Raw genomic sequence first — 26,273 nt, 5'->3', positions numbered from 1 at the left:
GATCTGTTTAAAAAAAAAGGATCATCTACAAGTGTGTCCCTTTAATCAGTGCATGGCAGAGCTGTAGAAAAGCCTCAACGACGGTCCTGGAGGAATAACTGCCTCTGAAGCTCTATCAGGCGGAGAATCGCGTCACTGACAACAGGCTGAGTGAGTGAGAACGAGTGAGTGTTTGAGGATGAAAAGCTGTGCCTCCACCTTGCTATGATGTCTGCCTTAACAATCTCAAAAACAAAGGCCTCCATTTTGAAGAGGCGTTACAATGGCACGGTGCTCTTGAGGTCCTGTGTTGCCGCGTGTCCTACTGCTTTCTATCCCTTTGTTAGCCCGCTGTTTGTTATGCTAGTGAGATAAGCCAGTGCGGTGGGTGGCTGGGCGCACTACAGCAACCGGTGTGCTGCTCCGGTGCCAAAGCAGGCGGCATGTGGGAGGGATTGGAGGCGTTATAGATCACTGGGAGACAGATGTCCAATCCGGCCCTGACGCTGACTCAGGCACTAACCCCCCGAACGCCGGGTGTTTGCAAACTTCCCCGGTTCCTGGTGGGTCTTAAGTCGATCTTTATCAGAACAATGGAGTCAGATCACTTCATCATGGCGGCCCTTCCTCTATTACCTGGCACACGGCCGGGGCAGCTTTGTTCTCCATGAAACCTGAGAGGTGGCTGTTGGTTTCCTGTCCTGTGGAGGACGTCCATGTACAGAGGGCGACACGAGGCTTGAGCAAACAGACAAATGTAAAGCTTAAATAAACCGCATTAACATTGAACAAATACAATACGGTTCTGGGGAACAGATGACTGACAGGGCATTAGCAAGGAAAACATCATTGGCTACTAGAAATGTATTGAAATTCTAGCCTGCACTACATATCTGTCATGCTCCAATAAGCAGGATCAAATCGTTTGAGCATCTGTTGTCTTTAACTCTCCCTCTCCGCGTTTTACGGCGCGCTGTCACAGTTAATGATTTCCTCAAGATCTCCATTTTCCACATATGATTTACATGTTTGAAATGCTTAGTTGAGCAAACACGCGTTCGTAAAACAGCCACCGCTGCCAATCTGAATCCGGAGTGTTTGGGCAGAGCTTAGAAAAATTTCATTTCAAAACGGAGGTTGATCGAGAGGAAACAGACAAGGTATTAACATACTGCCTTTCAGTTTCTTCTTGTTTACATATCTGGATTGTGCAGTCATCCTTTCCAGAGAGAATCAGCGCCAGTAAAAACAATTACTCCGCCACCCCCACCCGAGCGCAAGCCGCTCACCGACTGCCTCGACTCAGCTTGACAATCAAGCTCATTAGATCTTCCTGTGAATTAATGCTAGTTAACTTAAAGCACTGACACACATCAAGAACAGTCATTAACTTGTCTTTTTAGCATAAAAAACAGGAATGATTTGCCGGTTCAGAGAGATCATCTCCCTACATGTAGCCTGGGGCTGCTCTTCCTGTCTATCTCATTATTTTTTGGAGAAGGAGGCGCTGATGAATCCTGCTGGATTAAATGCAAGGTCCTCTCATTATGACCTGGCTTACACACAGCACCAGACCAAGATGCTGCTCTTACAACAAAACAAAACAAATACTTGCCAACACTGCACAGGCTACACTATACTGTACGTATACAGATACAATCTGGTATTTAAAATCACAGCGGAGAACAGTTGAACATCGCTCTCAGAGAGCTGCACGTTCTGCAGCGAGGGACGCTGTCAGATGCTGCTTTTGGTGGATGCCAGCTCAGCTGACAAGTGCCAGTGATGCACTGCAAGTGATGAAGACGCGTATTCTTGCTTAGAGAGAGGTTTTCCACATGTGATAGTCTGCAACGCTCTAGCGCTTTGTTACTGGGGGGAAAAAATGCATGGTGCAGTGTTTTCCCACTTACGTTGCCAGGGCGACAAATGAAAAGCAGAATCACCCACACAAGTAATCAAATGAGTGAGTGACAACAAGTCAATATTTTCTCATTGTGAACACAAGCAATATATGCGCTGAAACGGGCTTTGCTTCAAGGCTCATGATAGACTCTGCGTGCGTAATAATCTGTGTCCCATCTACGCTTTAACTGGTGTGACTGTTAAGAGCAGCAGCAACAAAGACGCTGCACCAAAAGACAGCCTTCCTCAAGAGGTAACTGATTTGGCTCCTAGTCTTAAAAACAAGCTCTCCGCTGAATAATGGTTACAACCCACGAAAAACGAAAACTGTAATTGGACATTGATCCGTCGAGGTCTAAGATTAACCACCTAGAATGGTGATAACACGCAAACAAAGACATTACTCACATATAAAAGAACCAGAGAGACCTGAGATCTAACACTACACACGCTCGTGTGTCCACACGTGTCAAAGAAATACAGATTAGGTCCAGATTTGCTTTTAATTCCTTCCTTCGGGCTAAATTGTCATTTTTCAGGACATCTTGTTAGAAAAAGACGACGACGCCTTTAATGCATTCTCGACGAACAAATAACACCCGTAAACACAAAATGGTGCAAACACCATCTCTGCAAGGCTGGTTAAACACGAGCAAGATCAATGGGTAAATTTATCAGCAAATATTACCATTCGCTGCCTGGCAAGTAATCATTAAGGAATGGCACTAATGCATTATTCATTGGCTAATGTATAATTCCGATTTAACAGCAGATTCTATGCATAAATAAAGCTGTGATACATTTAAACGCATTAAATGTTTACTCGCTAAAACAGGATGCGAACGCTAGCTTGAATGTTAGCCCGCTGCTGTCACTTGATTATTTTCTGCCATTTCAGGGAATGCTGGGAAGTTATACTGCAGTACACTTACAGCGCACTCATCATAATAACATATACACTTTATAGACACAGGTTGCTGACTTCAAATCAGCTGTTTAGGCGCATTATACGGCCTCATTGTGATTCCTGGTAATACGTTATGATACGGCTTATCCGCTGCTACCTCGCCTCCTGGAAACCGTTCCCTGTATTTAAAGCATCCCATCAGGACTGCGAGGATGTTCTTGGTGAAGTGTCAGCGCTGGTGTCAGTGGGACAGTCAACAGGGAGGACACAGACTCCATCTGACGGTGTTGGGAGCGCGCAGCCCTGAAGGGACCGCCATTCCACTTTATAACCACGTCCTGAATTAACAAGACCAGATGTCCCCCCACTTAACATGTGTGAAAGTGCCCTCTGACGGGCTCAGCTGCTTTAAGGATGTACAGGCAGAAAGGGGAGCGAGCAGATAGGACCCATTTTCAATTATCCCAATTTCTCACTCATCTTTTGCTCCTGAGGTTTATGTTAATTAAAGATATCTGTACTTCCCTATGTGCACACAACAAATTAGATGAAATTTTCTATGAATGATCAAAGTATCTCTCCAGTCCTTTATCACTCTGTTTCAGTAGTCACCCACCAGAGGGTACTGCCTCCTTCACAGTGCAACCACTGTTTCCTGAGTACTGTGTGATTCTGTGGCTAATGTATTCTAAATGAGTCAATAATACATGGTGCACCACTCTCTGCAAGGACAATAGGTCAGGAAGTGCAAAGATAGCTGGCTACATTTAGAAACCAGTCAGAAGAATCAACAAGACAAGATTTATTATTGCCCTTAAACCATAGGTCTGCTTCTGTGCTGGGACATGGAAATGCCAACAATTGTCTGAGAGCTGTGACTACTTGCTGATTTTCCACCTGGATTTATGACAAGGCGGCCTTTTGTGCATTATTAGGGTCAAAAGTGGGAGGGTAGCTTCAAGTGACAGCAGAGATCTGTGTCGTCAAGATACATTCAGATGGTTGAATTTACCTACGTTTATCTGATTAGCCTCTCACCAACATCGGTTTCCATTCATGTAGCTTATTACAATAACTGGGTCATTTAACTACAATGGAATACAGTTGAGTAATTCTCGTTAGAAACAACATTGGCAACACGGCATCAAATACAACTCGTTACAAATACAACGGCTCTTGTATCACATGTATTACATCACAGGGCAGAAAAACAGCACACAACAAGCTCTGAATGTTTTTCTACAAACTAGCAACTGCCATCATTCTGACACAAGGAGGGGATGGGGGGGGGCAGATTCGCAGTGTGGTGCAATTCCAGTGAGGGCCATCATGCGAGCAGATTAAATAACGTTTTTCCAATGCCCTGTCAAACATTCTGCTGCCGCTGAGCAGCCAGACAGCCGTTACAGCCTCACTCTATGAAGCATCTCTCTCTCTGTATGGTCAGAAGCAGCCTCTTTGATCTGGATACCACCCCTCAGATTCCTCAGAGGTGACACTCATGCAGACGCCCGTGTGTGAGCTGAATGTTTACTAGATCTCTGTACCTTGTCAGCGAGGCTTGTGTTTATGGACGTGGGTGACTCACACTGCTACTATGCTTCCCTTGGTTTACATGAATCAACAACACAGACTGCAGACTCAGGCCCAGATCAAATTGCACATCAGATTTCATTTCCCACAAACACTAGCATGAAGCGCTGCAAATAAAGATCATGTGAAATGATACTGACAGCAGTAAGGCAGCATGTACATAATTAAGATTTAGGCGACTACACTTTACTCTGATAGCAGCCTCGCTCTCAAACGCTCAGTGCTTTCCTTCCATACAAATCCAACACTGCAGACAACTGGGGCTGTTGTCTGCAGCTCCATTAGGAGGCCTGACCACTTCCTCCATCCCTCCCTCCCTCCCTCTCTGTCTATCCACAAGTAGTGAAACTAGATTGATATCCTAACCTCTGAGGAAGTAAAGGGGAATGCCACTTAAAAACGGCTAAATTTCAAAAAGCTCCATTTGAAGACGACCATGTTTTTTCCCCAAAGTGTGGACTGGAACTAGAAAAGCATTTGTTACTTGAAACAGAAGTGAGTAACGTGAGTTTTTTTCCCCCCAGAACCCTCAGGGTCACCTACATACGACTGACTGGGTCGCTCAAACCCTACCTAATTTAAGGCGCCGTATTTTTAGCCAACGGGCCGAGACAAAAGAGAGAATCATCGATAATGGGGAAGTGGCCTGTTATGCGTCAAGTCTTTACGTTGCATCTGCCAACGCTGAAAACAGAAACGACATTTCAGTTTGGGGAGAAGCAGCTGGCCGTTTTCTCTAAACTGAACAGACACACCTACAAACACAAGCACGGTTAAATTTTTAACTGTAATTGCAGCTTGTGACATATAATGACACGTACTCGCATGACTTTTAAAGCCTCGGCTTAAAAGGTCCCAACAATGTTTAGTTGAACCCGTGCACAGTTGTCTCAGCCGGGCGTATTAATCACATCTAGCGCTAGTTCACGGCCAGAACCTGAAACGTGAAGCTGCGCCTGGTGAAGATTAGCGTCTCACAATCAGTAAAGGAACATCTGAGTCTGTGCAGTCACACAATTCAAACATAAAAAAAGCACAAGCAGTAGAATGCACGAGAGGAATGTTCTCATAAAGCAAAGACCGAAGGTAATCACTGCTTCCTCCAACCTCGACTTGAATCTTGTTTCAGGGATGAAGCGCTCTTTGTGCTTATGCGGTCACGTACCCTGTGGAATCAGCTTCAGATTTAAGTCACAAGATACTTACCATGAGCAATTTTACAGTGATTTAAGTCAACAACCCCCCGCCCTCCCCCCGCTTTATCTGAAAAACATTAGATAAGCTGCGTTTCAGACAAATAACTGTAGTCTGCTTTCAAATGGTAAGCCGGCCCCCCTCCTGAACACACAGACCCCCCCACCCCCCGCCAGCCCCCTTTGCTCTTTTTAACAACAGGCACAAACCTCACCCCTCACATCCCCCCTCAGCGAGAGCTGCATGTGCTTGGGCCAGAGTTCACAGCCTCTGGGGTGCTGACGGGGGGAAGTCAAGCTAATTTGATGGTCCTTCAACAGTTTGCAACTAGTTCAGCCAGGTCCACCTTCCTTCAAAAACACATAACTACGTTCCATTATCACAGTCCAATAATCAATTTATGACTTGAGCAAGGCAGTAAATCCAACACCCAATCCTCCATCTGAAACGTGGGGAAACCCCACACCTCACTTTTATGTGCCACTGACTCATCAATATCTATTTCAACATTTTCCCCGTCAAAGTGCAACTTTTTCGCCTTTCCTCGAAATTGATTTATTGCTCAAATGCACGAGCGCTGCTGACGGCTTTGATGTGCGTTTCTGGGTTACAGTAAATGCGTCTTTTTGTTTCACACACACAGACCCAGTAACAGGGCGAGCGGGTCACGGAGTTTGCTCGGGGGTCTGCTGCACAGTTCAGAGGCACACAAGTTTTACAACAATGCAACTTTCAGCCCTCGACAACATCTGACTGGAGGTCACACGCGCTTCCTACTTCGGTCACACACAGAACCGGGACGCTTTTAGCTCAAAGAGTAAGTGCCATTTAATCACCGCTGCTTCCTTAATTCCGTTTTTTAATCGCTCACGTTGCTCCCCTTGTGTCTGCCCCCCCCCCCTCCTCCTCCAGCCACGACCATCCTGCATTTTTTTTTATTCAACTACTCACCCGCCAGTCTGCTGATTCTCGGGAGTCCCACAGACTGCTGCAAACAAGTTCAAAACGCGAGTCTTGCCCGAGATGACCCAACGAACTTCAACGGCGAGTCAGCCGGGCCCGGTCCCAGAAGCCCCAGAACCCGGACGAAGCCGAGCGAGAGCGGACACTTTTATCCTCCCGGTGCTCGTGGAACCAGCCGCTGTCCGCGCGCGGAGGGGCTCGGGCGAGCACTTGCTTCAACGAAAGACGGTTTCAATTTACCGAGACTCTTCACGTCCGAAACCGCCGAGCGAACACAGCGCGCTACCGAGCCCCCCCTCGACACCGCTCATGGTCCCGTTCGCCGTGTTGCCGCCGCTGTCGATGATAGTGTCCACATGAAAAGTATCACGGCGCTGTTAGTTGTTTCGAGGGGTAGGAAACCAGTGAGTTCGCCGTTTACAGGCTCCGCTTCCTTTTTCCACACACACACATGCTCTCTCTCCCCGCTCTTCTCTCTCTCTCTCTCTCTCTCTCTCGCTCGCTTCCCTGAGTGTGCGCAGACACGCGCGCGCGCGCTCACACACACTCCACGCTCTCAGTCGCTCCCTCCGTCTCTGTAAATCCCCCCTCCCCTCCTCCTCCTCCTCTTCAGCTGTTCAACAGACGCATCCACATGGCTGACCTAGTCTTTCTTTATCCAGACACTAGTGAAGGAGAATTACCCCGACCACTCAAAGAAGAAAAAAAAAATCCGAGCGAAACAAAAACATGGACTGGATTCAAATAATCGTCAGGGACAAAAGGGTGGAGGTGGTGGTGCTGTTGGAGGAGGGGGGGGGGGGGCGTCAATGGGGCTGCTGACTGATGGCAGCCCCGCAGGGACACGCTGCGTGCACAGAGCGCGTGTTTGCTTGCATCAGGAAGCGACATGCGCCGCAGCCAAAGTGGCCCGAGCGATCATCGGCCGATCAATGATAGCGCTTATGGGAAGGTGACTGCGAACAATAACGCGAGACAATGCGAGCGCGAGCGAGCGAGCGAGCGAGCGCGCCGTGGTGAGAGGAGTAGTGTCTCCGTAATGGCTTAATGGGCTGCACTGCTCTGCGCGACGGCAACACGGCACAATGGTGGAAGAAACACAAACACAGTGACGCTGTTACTGAGAGGACAGGTCGCTAATTCATAATCAGAGCACACTGGAACATACATCTGCTGGAAAAACACACCAGAGAGGGGGCGACTGGATGCTGCTGGAGCTCGTGGAGCTCATTTGCATTTTTGGATAATGAATTAATTAGTCACCCCGCCCATTAAAAGGCAGAAACAAGCAAGACATGATCATGTGAATAGTCCATTAGCAGCATTTCTGATTCTAATAGTTGCCATGCGCGTCACACACAATCTGATCCGCGCTGTTTACGCAGATCTCCGTGCTCGTTTTCCCGTGGAAAACACACAATAACATTTGTTTTGTCTTTATCTTGCTGCCGCTAATGAAAAGGTTCCCCGCGCACCAAGCAAAGACGGAGTGCGTTTAGCTGTAAATTAATAAGATGGTTTTCATTCTACTGAGCCACTAGTTTGACACATTTACATTGTCTTAAACATGTTATTTGATCACTGTCAAAATCCAATTAAGTAAAGCAAATAGTCTGGACGTTTTGCACCGGAGTCTCACACAGGCACCAGGAGACACGGGCGGTAAAGATCAATAGAAATCGAGTTGAGGGTTGAGGGGGTCCTTTACTGTGCTACAAACCACACCGGTCGTTCCAGCAGCGGGGGGTGGTGGTGGTGGTGGTGGTGGTGGTGGTGGGGGGTTCTGATGTGCAACGGCGTGGTGGTAAAACCGTTTCCAGCTCCCGAGGCAGCGCTCGCCAAAAGTCCCCGTAGTAACTTAACACCACGGCGGCCACAGCTCATCCCCCATCACGGTCAAGGGCTGAAGGCTGTGCACATGCACGCGGCCCCCGCTTGATTTCTGCTGCACAAACAGTAAGATCGAAGACGATAAGGAGGAGGAAATGCGCGTCTTCATATCTCGGATGCGCCATCACAGCCTAAAAGGAATACAACGATATTTAGGAAGAGGAACCAAGCAAATGTCACCCCTCGGTAGGTTTGTCAGGCTTAACTGGGCCCAAGACAGCAGTGAAGGGTGAGTGCAGTGAATCCTGTGTGAAGGCAGGGCTCAGCAAAGCTGGATTGGCTGGCGAGACAGGCTCCCCTCCCTGGAAGATGAGATCCCATTATCAGGCAGAGGAGAACTCCACCTCCAGGATTTCACAGCTCCTCTGTTTATCACATGGCTCTGTCAAGTTGGGCACCATTAACCGATAATGAAAGGAGACAACCGGTGCAGTTACAAGCAAAGCACTCCACATTCTACAGGCCTAAGCATGTATCTGGGAAGCTGACTGCGTCTATTCAATTCTGTTCAGCATTCAAAAAGCCCCATCACAATACCTTTTCCCTGAGCACCCCCTTCTACAGCGGCGGCGCGTTCGATCCCCGCAGAACAAAAACTGGTTACTCGGTGTTTGGTGGATTCAAAGGAAAATGAAATCTAACGTGTGCCGCCGGAGAGCGGGAGAAATGGCACTTTCCTCCAACGCGCTTTTTCCGAAGGATTATTAAAAGCAGAACAATTCTCTGTAAAAGCTAACAAAACCAGAGGGGACGTGCGAGAGGGGGGAGGGAACGGCACAATAAAGCTACACTAACTACCACTTTAAAATATGTTTTCCTTATCCCCATCAAACATAATTAGTACAAGTGTTACTAAACAAAAAAAGCTGCCACTGACTTAAAGGCCAACGTGCACCCCCCCCCATCCCTGCTCCTTTCTGTCTGACTACTCCATTTATGGTTTATAGGATTCTGTAGCCACTTACTCTCATTAAAAATGAATACTTAACAAAAGCTGTGGCTGACACACACTGTTTGCTTTAGCCTGATTTCTCCGTGCTGAAGGAAAACAAGCCACTCACAGGCAGCAAACAGAGCGAGCGGGCGGGCGAGCGAGAGAGAAAGTGCAACACAAATAAGTCAGCCAGAAGCTGAAACAACAAAAAAAAAGTGACATGGATGACTGAGCCAAGCCTGCGAGAGACTTGGCAAGCCTCAAAGGCCCTGGCCTCTTAAGCACTCATATCTAGTAACTTCATTTAATACATTCACCAGGGATGAGCAGACAAGTTGAAGGAAAAAAGGGATCGGGAGAAGAAAACAGACTTGTAAAACAAGAGGAGGGTTCGGTGGTGGCGGTGGTGGGGGTGGACTTCAGAAGCTCCACTTTAACACATGACTAAATCTCTGCAGTGTAACAAGCTAACTTCCCCGCTGCCAAAACATAACACAGAGAGGGAAAACGGACGTGCTAGATTAAACCTGAGGCCGCGCTGCCGTTCCCAGGCAGGTACCATCAACAGGCGCGGCTCCAAACTCCAACGGCGCTTTTCCAGATGGGGCTCGAAGGCAGAGACGTTCCTGTATCTATAAAGAACAAAGAGCGTGTGACTGCTGCTGGAAGTTACTGTTCCTCATACTGACAGGGAGTGCCGACAGCCCCCCCCCCCCCTCTGCTGACAGGAAAGCAAAAAAAGCTGACTTCAAATCGTGTATCGCCCCTTTTAGCCTTCATAGATCCTTAAGAGAGCTCTTTACAAGTCGGGAAAATCCAAAGGGAAAATAGGGCCTTACACGACTAATTAAAACAGAGACTCTGCCTGGAAGGGGTTGGGAGCAATAAAAAAATCCTCTCCAATCTCCCAACAAAGTAACTCAAGGAAATTGCTCAACTAAATATGGTTAACTACACGCTTGTGGATATGAAGATTCAAGGTACTGCAACTACTACTTTACCTTAAAGAAACGCTTCCAGGCAGAGTAAAACCTCATTAAGTGAAACAAATACCTTTAACGGCGGTAGAGAGGACTTTTACTATATACAAAACTGGACAAAAGGCTGAATCAGAATGTTCAATGGAGGCAGTGGGAGCAGACTAAGTAACCTGCTATCTAGCAGCCTTTTATTTACAATCATTAACACAACTGCGAGAATGTGAAGGAACCCAGAGAATGGTATTTCACTTTAGGCAATCAGTGCAAGGTCTAGCCTCCAACTTGTTTACATAGCTATTCAGTCACAGTTGGCAGTCGCCGTGCAGCCGAAAAAGCGAGATACTTGTAGGCTGCATATGTCTGCGCTCTCTGCCAAGCTACACAAGCCACTCAAGAGAGGGGAACTGGCTTGTAGCAGCCATTTGGTGACACTATACCTTGTGGAAAAAAAAAAAAGAAAAATGAATGTAAGTTAGTTTTATTCCAGATGGTGGCAGCTACCGCCTGGCAAACAGCGCGATCAAATGTTAGTCAGAAGCACAGCGTTTCCCCTGGAAGCCTTAAAATATACCTCAACCTGATTACTCATTTGGAGACTTGCAGCGAAGTTAAAAGTAGAACCTCACATAAATGAGTGGAGAGCACACATTGGGCCCGAGCTCAGCAGGTGCTGGACAGGTTCTGGACAGGAAGTACACGGACGTGGACCAGCGCGAGGTCGAGCGACGGCCACGCCGTGAAGGAGAGGAGCTCCTCTTCCTCCAGTGACGGGCAACGCAGCAGAACCCGATGCCTTTCACAGATGGGAGGCTCAGAGCTAACAGAGATGGATGACGATGCCCCCGACTCCCCAGAACACGAGGGGTCACAGAGTTTTGATGAGCATGAAAATGATGGGAAACATATGCTACCGTCCGACAGGCCAACGCATCAGCTCAAGTCAATACGTCTGGCAGATTTTGGATGTAGAGAGTTGTGTAGACTTATTATGTAGCCAAGTTCCCTCACTGAGACGCATGACGTCTGTCTGTACACTATATCTGATTACACACACACACACACACACACACACACACACACACACACACACACACACACACACACACACACACACACACACACACACACACTACAGTTTTCATTGTCACAGCTTGCTGAAAATGATAAAGAAGCCAAGGCAAAAGGGAACAAGTATGAAGTGCTTATGAAACAGGAAAAAAAAAAGATAAACCATCTGCGTGGCCATGAAGCCACGTACATAGAAAGAGAAACAGACAAACAGACGCGCGTCTGTGGAACACCTTCGACGCTATTTAACCGAGCCCCTGATTTTCCACCGACATTCTTCAAGAGCTCGCATCAACTGTCTGCACTGATTCTGCAGGCGAAACAGGGCCTCATTCATCTGAATAAAAGAGCAGTTCAGCCCGACGCGGCTGCACCGAGCACGGGCTCCGAGGAATGAGGCCGTACTTCTAAAAAAAGGGCCGCCGGGGCCGAGCGCAGGCCGCGGTGCAAAGGAGGAAGTTTACATTTCAGGCAAATCCTTTTGTGAACAAAGACGCAGCAAGATAAACAAACAGTTCGTGCCGTCTGATGCTTAACTCTGGGTTCAGACAGAAAAAAAAGTGATGTGATCAACAGTCTGCAGAGGAAATGGTGTCCATTTGCTCATGAAAGCAAAAGAGAGTGTGGCGGTTGGGGTGTGTGATTCCTGTGCGGTTTACTGTCTCCAAGCTAATCTGCTCAGATAACCAGCGACTGCTCCATTTCACACCGAGCACATGGCTCCCACCTCCCTAGACTGCCCCCCGATGGACAGCGGGAGGAGGTGCAGCTCAGGGCTGTTGCTGTGCTGGAGGAGGAGGTGGGGGAGGCAGAACAGAGGCTTGTAATGTGTAAGACGACAAAAAAAAAAAAAAAAAAAAAAAAAATTAACTCCACACTCGATTATTCATGACATGCATATTAAGATGCTCAATATGGTGCAATGGCCCAAAGAGTTGTAGCTTCTCTCCCTTCAGTACCGATGCTCATTCAGAGATCAATTATTCTTCGCTGGTCACACTTGGCTGCTCTCAGTGTGCGAGCTAATGATTCAGCCATCTAGTTTACAGATAGAGAGCGATAACTGGAATAAGCACATTCGTCTGAGGTGAGGGGAACAAGATCTTCAAATTATTCAGGCTAATTTCTCACATCTTGTATTCGTCTGCCTCGCGCTCCCTTTCTTCCCCCGTTTGGCGTTAATAAAGGCGGAGAGCAGTAATCTGGAAGGCAGATGCGCCCGGCGCGGTGAGGAAACGGTGTGTCATTCACACAGACAGCGCCGAGCGTCCAGGCTGCGTTGGGAGATTAGACTGTTTTGGTGCAGGGGAACGGGTGGAAATCAGTGTGTGCGCCGTCGGAGCAGACAGTTTGGAGATCAGTGCTGAGGTCAAGAGGAGCCACTTAGCTGTGCTTTGGCCTTCCAACCCCTGCAGCGCTCAGAATCAACCATTCCACTGTGGGAGTAGATAAAAAGCTTGGCAGCAGTTTTGCAACTGGAGACATCTACATTCACTAATGCATGCAGGGTTTATTTATGGCTTTTTTAACGGTACAAAATGGAAATTAATGGGAATAGGTAGGAAGGTGGGAAGCTTGCTCATTAGGCAGAATATATATTAGCTTAGCCTCACCACTGTAGCTCCCCAAAGACTCTAAACCTTTTTACACACAAACAAAACAACAAACACTTCAGACTAGAAACAACATCCCTCTCAATTAAAGCAAAACCATGAAGGTCATTTTGGATTCTTTTTCCCCCAACAATAACTTAGTGTGTTTACGCCAGATGTGCCGTCACAAGAATCAGACCGAAACACCCGCCGCCACCGCCCCGTCACCGGCGAGAGGAGATACTGCAGTGAAACCTGAGGATAATATGTTATGTGTCACTTACGATTACACGGCGAGCACGCTCCTCTTCATATTTAATACAGCAAATTAGCCGAGCATGGAAATGCATTTCTCATTATGCTGTTGTGCACAACAGTGAGAATTAGAGCCCAGAATTGGTGAAGTGGAAATACTGCAAATGTGCTTGTTTGAATGCAAATATTCTGGGAAATGCATGCGTGTGTGTGTGTGTGTGTGTGTGTGTGTGGGGGGGGTAGAGGGATTTGTGTGCTTGTGTAAGAGATATGGACAAAGTGGATGACAAGAGGGAATAGGAGATTGAGTAACGCTGTTGATATTCAATCCTGGCCACAACAGAAACCTAATGTGCATCTTGATAACTGTCTTTATAACAGCAACGATAGGGACGAGACAGAGGAGTGTTGGTGCAGCATTAGCTCAGGCCATGGAAGAGTGATGGACAGAGGGAAAGATGGAAAGGGAGCGAGCCACAAGCTGCAGCGCTCTGTTTCTGTACACATCAGCAGCGGGAGGAAAGGGATGAGCAGAGGCCACAGCAAGCCAATTACCAAACTCATTAAGTAACCTGCTAGTCTGCTTTGAACTGCAGCCCTCTCCATATTGTGACTGGATCGTCTGCCGCTGTTGTGGAAATTCAATATTCGCCTCTCTTTTTAAAACACGGCCAGAGATGGAAGCGCGACCGATAAGACGAATTTCACATTTTCACATGCCTTCGCTGGAATTAAAATCTCAACGGCGAGTTAAAAACAGAAAGCGGAATGACTGTAGGATGCAAAAAGGCGGACTGGCTTCACGTACAGCAGGTGACGCAAATCTATGTGAAAAGAAAGCATGGGCACACGAGCTGGAGTGAGTGATTTAGTAGCAGAGAGACAAATGAGTGGTGACAGGCTCGAGCTGTTCTCTCCAGCAGCACAGAAGGTAGCGGGAGAGACGGCAGGAGGGGGGGGGGTGAAGCACAGTGAGGAGTGAGGACGATGATGGAGAGGAATGAGCCCTGGAGCAACAAGGGCAGGTAAAGAACAGGACCAGAGCCGCACGCATGGGTCGGAACCGGGAGAAGGAGGCGGCGCTGGAGCGAGGGAAGCGCTGCGCTGTCATTAGGTACAGCTGGACTAACCTTGACTGCATTCACCTCCCAGCTCACGGCCACCACACAGAAGAAGAAGACTGCAGGCGGAAAAAAAAAAAACAGACACAGGACGGGGGAAACATGAATGATGTGTAAATGGTACAAGAGAGGTGATAACAGCTTGACAGCAGAGGTGCATGAAAACGGCATCTATGTTTAGCTTTGTGTGGTGAATGCAGCCACTGACAGAAATGAAGGCACGCCAAAAATATAATAATAATAGCATTCACAAAACAGTTAACATTTTCTATGATGAGACTGTGAGCGTTTATTCTAAGCCAGTATTCATTCTCCTCAATGGACCTCTACACACACTGTAACACACACACACTGTAACACACACACACACACACACTGTAACACACACACACACACTGTAACACACACACACACACTGTAACACACACACACTGTAACACACACACACACTGTAACACACACACACACACACACACACACACACACACACACACACACACACACACAGTCCCCCACTCCTGAACCTCCCCCATTATCCCATGAGCCCTCTCTTCTCTGCCTCGCTCGACAAGAGCTTGGAAATAAAAACATCACAGCTCTGCCTCGCAGCACCTGTTCAATAACATTGACATTTCACATTCAGCATCCGCGCACGAGAGATTTCCTGCGTTTACTCTCTTTAACACCTAGAAACGCGCCCTGCATGCGCATGCACACACACACACACACACATTAGCAACCTGCCCCATTTTAATGTAAGCATTTTAATAGCGCACACACTGGGGACGTGGGCGCGTACCTCTAGTCTGCATGCATGCCTGCACTCGTGCGCTGTAACTAATTATTAGACAGATGCACGTCTTGATCCTGAGAAACACCTCACTCGGTCAAATAATGGGATTCTTAAACAATTGTGCTCTTCACAGATAATTTATTTGCTGATTCTCTCTCAGTGGCCGCAAATTTCACCAAAACAAAAGGCGCCTTTGTGTCACATCACTGTTTATACTATGAAAAAAAAATGAGTGACACCTTACAGACACAATAACCGCACGCACAAAAAATAATTAAATGGGACGCTGAAGGATTTCGTCGGTGCCTTTTTCCTTCCAGCGAGGGTGTGACTGGTTTCTTAACTAATTATGTTTTGCAGGGAAAAAGCCAGCGCCGAACAAGGAGACATCTGTGGATATTAACCAGATGCAAAATGTTATTCATTTATTTTTGATGCAATGTGTCTCCTGAACACAGGCTGCATTCTGCGGCGAAACGTTGGCTTCAGTCTCGGGTCTGAAAACACCAGGTGCGCAGTGAATAGAATCAAAGTCATTCTATCCATGCAGCCTCAGCACTCCTCAACGGCTCAGCAAGGAGGTTATACAAAAAAAAAAAAAAAGGAGGCGAAATGTAATATTTATAGTGACTCCATGATCAAAACACACCAAAGCAGATTTTATGATTGTGGATATTTGAGTCAAACATTTGGTTAGTCTGTCCTCCTTAGATGCACTATGACATTTTAATGCCTGTCTTCACACAGCAGTCGCTATATAAAGTGCTCAGTGTGTCACCAGGTGCAGTCCAACCTGGGTGGCTGAGCGGGACATCTGCTTGACAGCACTGCAGCATCACAGGCCTGACATAACCACAGATTAAATGGCAGCAAATCTCAGGATTAGATCCGTGTATGAGCGGCTCGCGCTGATGTCGCCGTCCCTTCAGGACCGCTGACACACGGCGTAGCCGTCAAGCGCCCAAACACTGGGATTCATCTGTCTCTTGGTATTTAAAAATCCTCCAAAACAAGTCTGTGACTAACCAATCTCCATTTTAATCTGTTCATATCGGAGCCTTGAGCTGCACAGGCCTAGAAACGTCCGTTCGTATATTCTAATCGAGGCCGTGCTCTGCAGGCTGAGGGTTATTGTATGCGAGCACCATAGGGTGATGTGGGTGATGGCAGCGACAACCTGGCCTTTCCCTTTTTAGCTGCCCAGCCTCCTTCCTAATATGTGCACACGCATAAGACCACGTACGCAGAAATTCACTTAGTCCCAGTGAAACCTCTTTGACGTGACAATCTCAAAATCCCGCACCGAAGCTCCATTCCCCTCCGACCACCACAGCCCTTCAGAGGCCGCCTCACATCAAAGGCAAGTGCTCCTCATATGCTTTAGTCTGACTTTTAGTCTGTCAGGTTTCCCTGGCTGTCCACAATTTTCAACAGAAGAGCCGCTATTGTAGCACCAGGCTGATGATAACCACTTTAAACCCCTCCAAAGCCCAAAGAAACCAAACCTAGTCTGTTACGGCCCGATTTTAGGGTTTCCAAAGTCAGGAGGCGGGTGTCAAGATTGTAGGGACGTAAACAGCTGGTAGCAGGAGACGTCTAGTCTAATATTATGTAAAAAAATGTATCTGCAAAGCTAGAACCTGAAAGATGGGGATAGAGTTCATTCAATGTCAACTTGGCAGCTATATTTAGCGGCCAAAAGCAACTGCCCCATCCAAAATGGCTGCACTGGTTGCCACGGCTGACCTTAGTCAACCATCAACCCAAACAAAGCGCGATTACCTGGTGATTAGTGTGCATCGCTAGGCAGCTCCATTAACCTTTGAGAAGCCGAGTGTGGAGGCTGCAGCGTTAAGCCAAGTGGAACGCTCTCCTTACTACCTCGGAAAACGACACGAGCGAGGTGAGCGGGGGAGAGAGAGAGAGAGAGAGAGAGAGAGAGAGAGAAACTCAGCGTGACAGTAGAACAGCTTCTATTAGGTAAGCACATTGAGCCGTCAGGCCGGCACATTCATCAACACACAGAACGCCAGTCAGCAGCACCAGCAGGCTCGCCTGCCTCTCCGCCGCGCTACTGTTACTGTTGGCGAGGGAGGGAGGGAGGGAGGTGGGGTGGGGGGTGAGTGACAGCGAGGCATTTGCAAAGCAGATTTGCGCCGCTCTCCACAGCATTTGGCAGTGCAAATGTTCCCATGCACGGCCCGGACGGCCTCTAGGAGCATTCTCCCAGCTCTAATAGATCGGCTATGAGCTGCTAATGATATCATTATCATACATGCACAGTAATTGTCTGGACTCAGGACGCGCCAGAATCAATGGACGGCAAAATCTGGATCAATTGATTAGCCTGCCGCTGTTAAGCTGCTAAAACATATTTTGCGCACAGTCAATGTGTTGTTGGATGAGCTGTGAATGAATTGGGTCCCTGCCTGTTTTCAGAGAGCGGCATCCAAATGTGGGGTTAGACAAGTGGAGCGGTGCCATATGAGAAGTGAGCGGAATTGGCAGGGCTGGGAAGCTTCCTCCGCTCATCTTAATGTCAACCACAGCCACCACCAGCACAAACAAAGCTCCATATTAATCACAATTTAACCATGGTGACGAAGTCAAATCAAATCGATTCGGGAATATTTACGCCATTGTCCTATTTTATTGTAGATACTTGACTCTTCCTATTGAAGGCCGTGACGCCTGCGAGTGTCTGCTTCCAGACGCACGGTTAAACAAAGCATCTGTGTGAAAAGTATCACTTCAAATTAGGCGATGATACTTTAAAACAGCATTTACTTTGAACCATGGGTTAAGCCTGGAGATTAGATCAATCCTGCAACAAAAGCTACACCGTCATCTGAAACCTGAATATTTTGACTAATGATGATAATGAGCATTTGATCATTTTTAGACACACATTGTTCAGCTTCATCTTACATAAAGGCATCCTCCAAGCGCCACAATGTGCCGTTTACTGCGGGGCTTTGATTGCATTATATTTTACAGATATTAATTGATTGTGTCCACCTCCTTTAACAGCGTTCGCGCTTTAATCATCGCGAGCCATCTTGTCTTTTCCTGTCACCAACTTGGTCTCAATCACGACTGTAATTTGAGAGCTGCCTGATTGTGTTAGGAGGAAGCTGATTGCGCTGATGAGCACGGCGCTGTGGAGGAGAAAGTGGGCCATGCACGCCGAACAAGCACTGACGGCAATAACAGGTGGGGTTATGCAAGGTTACCGCGGCGACTACATCATGCACAAAAAAGAGACTAGCCCACAACAGTCCTGTGCTGATGCCAACTGCGTTAAATCCCACCTAAAGCCTAATGTATGGAGGGTTAACTCCATCACCGCCCTTCAGGCAGCATGATGCAACCGATTCCACCAGACAAAGGCTAATGCAGGTAAATCAGACCTAGCGAACTTGAATGCTTGACACCGAGCCTTCCGACATGCTAGCTAGCTCGAGTGGGCGAGAAATGAACCTTGTTATGTGTCCTGACAGTGGGCCCTGCTCCCTGGCAAATAAAAACATGCCTCTCACTTACTGGCTGTGCGCGCCCACAGCCCCATACATCAGCATTAGAAAGGAGCCCGGCAGCCTCAAGGTCAGCTCAATTTCCTCCCGCCGTTATGAAGTATCAGAATCACAGCGAGAGGGGGCACCCCCACACATGTAAAGAAATGATTTAGGGAGCGAGGGAGGGGGGGAGGGGGAGAAAGAAGAGGAGGGGGATCTGGAGTGTGAAGGAGAGGCGGCGTGTAATATAATGGGGAACTGTGACAAATCACCGAGAGAGAAGCTGCTTCTTCAACAGTACGGGTGTGTGAGTGCCAGCATTTATAAGGAAATGTAGAGAACATTAAGCTTAGCCACCTAAAATATACTGGGGTAGACTCCAAGTAATAGGACTGAACAGTGTTTGTCTAACAAGCTGCTTCCAGTCGTGTAACTGCTCAAGTGTAGTCTGTAAAACTACAAAGCAATTAAGCAGCGACTGAATAATTGTCTGAGAAAACGTGAATTCGCTGTTTACCATTTTCTGTAATTAAATTCTGAGCTTTTACACGGGCGTAACAGCGACCTAATGCAAACCTAATGCCTTCTTTCCTTCCGAGTTCGGGGCCCATTCATCACATGCCCAAGCAATTTGATAAATTACACAGACGCATGAAAGCCGATCGCGCGCGTGGAGCGCGCGGCGCTCGCGTCCGCCTCTGCCTGCGTCGGCAGTCATCCTCCGCTGCCGCGCCGGCCGAGCTTCTGCACCTGCAGCGAAGAGCCTGGGGAAATAACGGCAAATTCACTTAATGGCACCACCTCATCTATTCCTCATACAGAGAGGGGGGGGGGGGTGTTCCTTGAGGTGTTACAAAATGGCGGCGTGCTCTCGGCCGCGCCGCCGCGGGGGTCGGGGCGTGTGGGTAAACAGTGGGCGCGTTGGGATCCATCAGCTGCGGCGGGCGCTCACCTTTGACCCCTGTGCCGCTCTCTGCACTCGCGTCACATGTTGGATGGTGTGCGGGTACGTGCGGCGCTCTGAACGCAGCGGCGGCGACCACACGCGTCCATGCCGGCGTGTGCGCGGGGGGCTTCGCTATAATGGTGCCCACTCCATCTTTGTGTGAGGTACTGCGGAACAATCTGGAGCGGAGCGCGGCAGCCGGGCCCACTCTTCAGTGGGATAACATCTCAGGGAAACAGCAGGTTTGCTATCAGCGCAGCCCAATCCCCTTATGGCTATTTTCAGAGATCCTGACCCCGGCGTCACTGGCTGGACGACGCGTGTGCCGGCGACAGGAAGCGCAGCCACGCAGCGTTCTGCAGCTTTACCACTGTCTATAGCACCTGTACAAAGCACAGGGTTATTAAAGGATCGGTACAGAGTTTATGATAGACACAAACACAACAGAAACGTCACAGAAAGGCCCCACTGTGCCTTTTGCACAGATTTCTAGCGCTAATAGATCAGCAGAAAACAGCTGTATAATATGCATCAGCGGGGAGAAAAGTGCCTGTGTGCCTTCCTCTAATATAAAGCTCTCTCCTCCTCCATCACAGTGAATGGTGTCTCACTCCTTGGCTCCCCGCGGTTTGCTTGTCAGCTCCCTCTCCATCTCTGCTCCTCGCACCTGACACCGCCGGCGTTCTGTCACCCACCGCTCGCCGTTCCCACCGGGGAGCGCGCTCGGCCCCGCCCAGCCCAGCTCCCAGCAGCCCCTGGGGCACGGGACAATTAAAAACGTGGCAGGGGCTCAGTCAAGCTGTCACGCTGATTCTTCGACGGGGCCCCTTGTCTGTAACGCAGCGGAGGTAGAGCCCCGAGAAAAGACTCTAGCAGTCTGTTGTATTTCAGCTCAACATTCAGACTAGTGCAAGGCGATGGCAGCATATCAACACCTTCAAAGATATGCAGTCTGGCTTTAGCGTATTCAAGAGCCTCTCGACTACACACACACACACTGCTATATTCTGGTGCCAGCCAATTACAAGTATGCCCTAACTGCCCTTGACTCTGCTCTTTAACCACCTTCCAGAATCCATGTCAAAACCCTGCGCACTGATTTTCCTGCCCTTCTTGCTCTGCTTCTTGCTTCTTCGTCTTTTACTTTGTCTTTAGGGTCTGAAATATTTAGCAGCCTCATCTAAATACACCTTCAGGCAGCGAGCGAGGGCTTACTCTCTCCCCAGGTAAGAACTAATAAGAGCGCGCGAGGGGGAGACAGTGGAGGAAGGGTTAGTGTAATATCTCATCAACATTATTAAATCATTCCTGCTCTCGGCGGCGCCTGGGTGGTCGTGGGTTGTGTTATTTCTCAGTCAGGGTTCAGTGGCCTCGGCTCCTAGGGTTGACTGCGGCCGCTCTGCTAGCTTAGTGCTGTGCTAAGCAGGTGTCAGGGGAGTTTCCCCTCAATTAAGCAAAGGTAAAGTAATGCCTCTCACCGCGGCGGCACCGTGAATACATTAGTCTTCCTGTCACCACAGGCTGGAGCATCGAGACGCGCGAGGAAGACAGACAGCAGGTTGCTTCAATCGCTGTTCACCCCGCTTCAGCAGACTACAATGGAACGCATTAAAATGAGAAACACAAAGCAGCTGAAACAGCCTTGATCCTTGATCTACACACACACACACACACCAAAGCAGTAAACAGAATGTGTAGTATCATCTTGCTTTAGAGTTACTCAAAGCTGGGCTAATGACTCTGTATAAGCTTTCAGAGTAGGCGACACTAGAGGACACAGAATCCTTGTTGTGTTAATTAAAGCTCAATGAAAAGATGCTGAGGCAAAATCGGCATGACCCGCCGCTTTAGTCAGCGATACCGTCGAGAAACGGGCCTCTCTGTTAAGTTGTTTTCAAGGAGACACAATTTCTAAAGCCTTTAAAAAGGAAACGGAAATCAGAATCAATCAACAATTATCCAATTAAGCAAGTGACAAACATCTGAGGAATCAATTAGACCCACAATGACACTGTACAAGATGACTCCTGTTTGCTACTTGCTAATTTAAAAAACGGAAATCAAAACAAGGGTTTTATTAACCTATCGAGTCTGAAACAAAACTGCTTCCTTGACATCTTAGCAGGCGCCACACACCACCCTACTATTTGACTCTATCTGACAAAGCTCACTGAATAGCAGCTTTATAAAAATATGTCAACACCAGCAATAATGCTGTCCTTTGTCTGCCTTTATGTGAGCACATTACAGCGTATGGACGGGCGTATTGAAAAGGGCTGATTGATGGCTCCGCCGTCCACTTCTCTCCCTGATGAGACATGTCAATGTAAAGACACATGAATGCGCCGGCCTGTCCTCCATTTTCTCCTCCTCTCGTCCTCCCGTCTTGTTGTCGGAGGCAGAGAGAATGACGCAGTAAATACAGATGCTGTGTGCACCATAATTCTGGGGCCCGCTGCCTTCCTTTTATCTGCCACGACAGCTTCTGCTGCTGTCGAAATCAAACGCCCGGGTGCCGAGAGAAAAAAATAAAAAAAGAGAGCTAGCGTTCCCTTTAATAAACTGCCAAACAGAGCAGAGTCGGAGCAGAAAAGGAGGCACTCAGCTCTGCTCTCCACTGGCCGGGCCTGGCTGAGCTGCAGCTGAGAAGAGGAGGAGAGGAGGAGAGGAGAGGAGAGGAGGAGGAGGAGAGGCGAGGAGAGGAGAGGAGAGGAGAGGAGAGGAGGAGAAGAGAGGAGGAGAAGAGAGGAGGAGAAGAGAAGGAGAAGAGGAGAGGAGGAGAAGAGGAGAGGAGGAGAAGAGGAGAGGAGGAGAAGAGGAGAGGAGGAGAAGAGAGGGAGAAGAGGAGAGGAGGAGAAGAGAGGAGAGGAGAGGAGAAGAGAGGAGAAGAGAGGAGAGGAGAGGAGAGGAGAGGAGAGGAGAGGAGAGGAGAGGAGAGGAGAGGAGAGGAGAGGAGAGGAGAGGAGAGGAGAGGAGAGGAGAGGAGGGCGCTCCTCCAGGCATTAGTCGGCATCATGCCGCTCACGCAGGCTCGGCCATTCAGCCCCATTCCACTTAGCCGGAGCAGGCGTGAGCCAAGCGCTCAGCGGGGGGCGCCGCTCACTCGGCCGAGATAAGCGGGCCGGGCTTTGGAGCGGCGGCCGGGCGCTGGAAAGCCCAGTCGGCACCTGCTGCCGGACTCCACTACGGTCCCTCTGAGCCGCCACAATCAATTAATTACAGCCTGCTCTTAACACGCTCCGTTTGGAAACGGGAGGAAATGAAGAGCGATCTGACAGCAAGGAGAGGTTTGTCCTGCTCTCCCTTCTGCCCATAGATGAGCCACCAAAGCATTTTATGACACAAAAAACACCAACATGCTCAGTAATTCTTCCACGGATTCATTGCATTCGAGTGCGCGTGTGTTGAGCGGGAGGTCAAGGAGATCTGCTGCTGCTGCTGTGGAAATACAATGCTTTTTGTTCTGACCCCTGCAGCTGTCACGAGCACAAGAGCGCCAGTCACGGGCGGCGCACACACGCAGCTCACTTTAAACACACGGCCCTTGAGAGAGCCGGGCTCCGGGTGCCGAGACCCCCGAGGACGCATCACACCAAAAAGCAAGGGGGAGAAATCACTGAATACCTGCTCAATGTTTAGAGTCCCACTACACCACGACGCCCCTAACACCATTAACATCCTTATAATCCAATTATGAGCCGTGTGTGTCCACATCAATCAGCCATTTCCATTTGAGCCTGTGGTCTTCTTTATCACCATTACTGCTGCAGTAATTGAGGCGGCGCTATGGACAGGCTGTGCAGTTTACCTCCATCTGGGAGGTCAAGAGGAATGCAATTGGTTGACAATGATTACGCTCTGGCTGATTAGGGTACGGGCTACGGCTGCATATTTAGCGCTGATTAGACCAAGCCCTGCAGAGAGCCATGTGGCTGGCTAACAAAAGGGACCGACCATAGGGCAGCGAGAAAACGCCAGCAAGCTGCACGCGCTAACTGAAACGGAGCATCTCGGATTAATGGCAGGATCGATCGCATCCGCGCTCACGTCGAGCTCAGCCGCACTGTTTTAGCAATAATAATAATCGCTGAGCCGCTTTTGTGAAGAGAAACAACAGCTGCGAATAAATGTACAAAGGCAAACAAATTAATCGCGGCAGAGATTTAACAGCTATACAATTAAAATTCAGGCATCTCGCAAGCAGATTTCTATTTGCCTGTATAACAATCCATACAGCCTGAAAGGAGACCGCTCACAAAAGATATTCACATTAATAAATGATTCACAAAATGGCTCCTCTAATCCCCTCGCAGAGATGCCAGCACTTTTTCCTCATCAGTGATTGTGATATTTACACAGAAGCTGAAGTGCACTCCTGATTGAATAGGGAGAGGGCGGATGAGGAAACACAAGGAAGACACAGAGAGAGAGAGAGAGAGAGAGAGAGAGAGAGAGAGAGAGGGGAGATAAGTGTGGTGAAGGGGTGGAGAGAGAAGGTAAATGACCAGGCGAGATGACAGCGGGGAGCGCCGAGCACCAGAGAGAGAGGGAAAACAGATGGAGAAGGGCCGCTAGACGTGCACTTATTTGCAGAGGCTTTAACTGTCTTGATCCTCAATAAAGAAGTGAAACCGATTAGGCTTCTATCAAATGTCTGCTTGTAACCTGGTGCCCGTCGCTGAGAGCACAAATCACAGTCAAGTCAGGTTTTCCTTTTCTCCCCATTAAAAGAAAGCAAGTCTCTCCTCGCTCTCTCTCCTTTATTCAACCCAGCACAGCCTCCTAAAGCGTCGGCTTGTCACAGTGACAGATGTAGACACGACCACTGACCTAAATCACTCTTTTCCAGCACATTAACCCCTGTGTCCCTACACCCTTTACACATAACAAAAACACCAACACGGGGAAACACTCCAGCTCGGTCCTCGCCGCACGACAATGAGCCGCAAACCCCACCCTACTGTATCATCACCCTCCTCCCAGAATCAAGACGACTCTTGAAACGTCTAAACTGGAGGAAACCACTAAATCACATCATGGGGCTAAATAAATCACTGTCAGCTGTTCCTGGAGGGATGTTGTCTATCCATCATCCTTTAAAAAAAAAAAAAGAGAAAAAAGCAGTGCGTGAAAAGGAGGACAAAAACATTTTTGTCCTCATCGAAGCAAAGATGGAATGGATCAATAATACTTTAATTACTGTAGGCCACTATTATGAAAGGCAATAATCGTTCATTAAAGATGCAGACAGCGGCAAGCAGGCGGCCGGGCGGGCAGGCGGGCGTCAGGGCTGCGTGGAACGCAGGGAAAGGGAGGGGAGGGCTGGCGTAAATGATTCATGGTTTGATATCTCTGCTGTATAATGGGCTCCTCCAGGGAGCTAGCTGGGGCTCGCTGCTCTGGATGGATGGATGGATGGATGGATGGATGGATGGATGGATGGATGGATGGATGGATGAATAGATGGATGGATGGATGAATAGATGGATGGATGGATGGATGGATGGATGGATGGATGGATGGATGGATGGATGGATGGATGGATGATCGTGGCTCTGCCTGGGCCGCCGCCGCCGGGGATTAAAACACCCGGACTACCATGAAAAACGGCTCGGTGAAAACAGCGAGCGACGACGTGCACGCGTGATTCAATATCGTCTGACAAAGTACGCGGGGGCACGAGGGGGGGCGTATCTCTGCCGAGATACTTGAGATAGTTGTAACAGTTTAAGAGAATATTGCAGTTTTTTTCTAAAGCGTCCTCCCCCGCTGCCATTGTCCTCCTGCATCAGCCTTACACCCCTGCCACCCTGCCTCCCCTCCTCACCCATGGAGAGAGGGGGGAAAAATGGAGAGATTAAGGTTGTAACGTGTTGGGCTAATCATAACATAGACAGTTTAGTGCCATCTCGCATAATTAAATGCTTTGCACTAACCACCTAATGCATACTAATTTGGAACAATCCACTTCTGGAGTTGGCAGACCATGAAGCTCCCTGCAAAGGGGGCGCTTGTTTCGCTGCGTGCGCTGGGGGCGCGTGTGTGTGACACAAACACGTACGCGCACTGATTTGCAGAGGAGCGAGGTGCTAAAGGTCAGGCTGCGGACTTGAAGGAAAAGGTCAAGCATTATTACAACATGACTAAATAAACAGGCTGCACACAGCCCCCGGCCCAGACGCTGAGGATGCTGCACGCCGTGCTGCCTGCCTGTCTGCCTGCCTGTCTGTTCACCTGCCTGTCTATCTGTCTGCCTGCCTGTCTGTTCACCTGCCTGTCTATCTGTCTGCCTGCCTGTCTGTTCACCTGCCTGTCTATCTGTCTGCCTGCCTGTCTGTTCACCTGCCTGTCTATCTGTCTGCCTGCCTGTCTGTTCACCTGCCTGTCTGCCTGTCTGTCTGTTCACCTGCCTGTCTGCCTGCCTGTCTGTTCACCTGCCTGTCTATCTGTCTGTCTGTTCACCTGCCTGCCTGTCTGCCTGCCTGTCTGTTCACCTGCCTGTCTATCTGTCTGCCTGCCTGTCTGTTCACCTGCCTGTCTATCTGTCTGTCTGCCTGCCTGTCTGTTCACCTGCCTGTCTGCCTGCCTGTCTGTTCACCTGCCTGTCTATCTGTCTGTCTGTTCACCTGCCTGTCTGT

The 26,273-nt window shown here is 48.8% G+C and overlaps 1 protein-coding gene across 5 annotated transcripts in view; it reads right to left on the bottom strand.

Moving 5' to 3' along the window:
- The window catches only part of rerea (arginine-glutamic acid dipeptide (RE) repeats a), a 107,418-nt gene that overhangs the window by 70,367 nt on the left and 10,778 nt on the right, over window positions 1-26,273 (bottom strand). The window contains exon 2 of one of the 5 annotated variants that reach the window (XM_041071610.2): window positions 14,391-14,440. The exons of 1 other annotated variant lie outside the window; for it this stretch is intronic. The gene's annotated coding sequence lies outside the window, so the exon portion shown is untranslated. Of the gene's footprint in view, window positions 1-6,529; window positions 7,170-14,390; window positions 14,441-26,273 lie in introns of those variants that run through there. 3 more of the 5 variants (XM_029157541.3, XM_029157538.3, XM_055510158.1) reach the window with 3 other exon arrangements.

The sequence above is a fragment of the Betta splendens genome, chromosome 7, assembly GCF_900634795.4.
Source record: "Betta splendens chromosome 7, fBetSpl5.4, whole genome shotgun sequence".
NCBI lineage: Eukaryota > Metazoa > Chordata > Actinopteri > Anabantiformes > Osphronemidae > Betta > Betta splendens.
Note: the sequence above shows the minus strand (reverse complement) of the source record. Positions and strands in the feature narration are given on the sequence as shown.